At 39.1% G+C, this 2,042-nt stretch overlaps 1 pseudogene; it reads left to right on the plus strand.

Annotated features, from left to right (window-relative positions):
- Nucleotides 1-238: 238 nt before the first annotated feature.
- On the plus strand, nucleotides 239-1,157 carry LOC103056509 (olfactory receptor 10G6-like; annotated as a pseudogene).
- The last annotated feature ends 885 nt before the right edge of the window (nucleotides 1,158-2,042 follow it).

Here is a 2,042-nt window from a genome sequence, read left to right on the forward strand (position 1 = left end):
GTAATACTGCTGGATGTTTCTCACTGTACGTTTCACGGGGAAAAAGACTTTAGCGTTGGCTAATCTCTGAAAGATCTTTATGCTTTTAAATAAATACATTGCTAAATGTTGCTAAATTTCCACTGAAGTCATTTCAAAGGAACTTAATCCTCCATAAAGTTTGTATCATTGGACAAAAAAAATCCTACTCAAAGGAAAAGGTCAATATAGGTTTGTTTGTTTGTTTGTTTACTGATTTATGGAGTGTCCAAATCAAACAGCCCCAAATGAGTTTATTCTCTCTGGGGTTTCGTATCCACAAGAACTAAAGTTCCCTTTGCTTTTCTTCTTCTCAATCATGTTTATCCTGACTTTTTCGGGAAATGCCTTGATCATCTGGGTGGTGATCTCTGACCTTCAACTGCACAAGCCCATGTACTGGTTCCTGTGTCATCTCTCCATCCTGGACATGGCCTTCTCCTCTGTGGTGGTTCCCAAAGTTATTGCTGGTTTCATTCCTGGTGGAAAAGTCATCTCTTTTGGAGGATGTGTGTCTCAGCTCTTCTTCTTTCATTGCATTGGATGTGCAGAATGTTCTCTTTACACTGTGATGGCTTATGACCGCTTCTTGGCCATTTGTAAACCACTCCATTATGGCAACATCATGACCTGGAAAACCTGCCTCACCCTCTCCTTGGGTACTATAATTGGAAGCTGCCTCCACTCCACACTTGAGACATCCCTCACCTTTCATTTGCCTTATGGACAGAGAAAACTATGTCTTCTGTGATATTTCTGCCATGCTGAAATTGGCTTGTGCTGACACCAAAATCAATGAGTTTGTGAGCATCATTGATGTTGGCATTGTGGCGCTGATATGCTTTCTCCTTGTCCTAGCATCTTATATCTATATAATTTCAGCTGTAGTGAGGATTAGCAGCAGTGAAGGACGGCAACGGGCCTTCTCAACATGTGCTGCTCATTTTCTTGTAGTCATCATATACTACCTACCTGTGGGTTATCACTATCTGAGGCCAGCTTCTGAGGACTCCATGGATGGTGTGGTAAGCATTTTCTACACCACCCTAACTCCCTTGTTGAACCCAGTGATATATACATTTAGGAACAAGGAGATGAAGAATGCCCTGGTGAAAATGTGGGGTGGATATATGGAATAGAAAGCCACAAACACACAATTTTCATCCTTGTTTTGCACTGTCAGATGTTAATTGAAATCTGCTTTACCACGTGCATGTTTGGTATAGGGATGGATATAGGGAATGGAGAACATACTTTGTCAGTTATTGTCAGCCCTACGAGGTAGACCAGACTTGAACTCCAATGTTATGAATACTGAAACTACATTATATTTTGTTGTACTTGAAATAAATGCTCTTCTGCTCTCTTTTTGTCCATATGTTTTAAAATCAACAATATATTAGCTTGCTATTTTGAACACAACTTGGGCATTTCTTTCACAATGAAATATGAAGCCTCATTAATGATAGAAGAAAGGTCTTAGGTTTCAAAGTTTTGCAGATCATACCAACATGGTCTTGACAGGCCAAAACAAGTAGAAGAATTTTTGCTATGTGTAGCTGCCCCTCGTGATGAATGACTAAATTTCAGATAGAATCTTGTGATCCTTCTGGACAGGTAGAGGACTTCCTATTCCAGATGCATCATTCTGGAGGACTGAGGTCATCTGAAATTCTGGAGTGCTCCAAAAATTTTAATTCTTGTTTCCTTATTTCTTATTTCAACAGCAACCTTGTCTCCTAAATTAGGACTCGGGACATATTTTCTATTTGATTCTCACTTTGGGCTTATTCCAGAGTTCCTGACTCTCCAACAGTTCTTTCCTGGTCCAGCCCAGAGTGTTGCATTATGCTTAATTTTCATTGAATTAATCTCAATTTTGTAAAGCATAGATATTTTAATGATAGACAAAGACTGGCTGTTATCTATGGTGAATTAAAAGGAGATTTCTAGAATGGTGTGGCATTGACTTTTCTCTTTTGTTTCTAAATAGTTTTGAATCAAATGCTCTCAGACCAAAAAAA

The sequence above is a fragment of the Python bivittatus genome, unplaced genomic scaffold (assembly GCF_059951505.1).
Source record: "Python bivittatus isolate LINGU-HERP-01145 unplaced genomic scaffold, Pbiv_v1 ctg000430_np1212, whole genome shotgun sequence".
NCBI lineage: Eukaryota > Metazoa > Chordata > Lepidosauria > Squamata > Pythonidae > Python > Python bivittatus.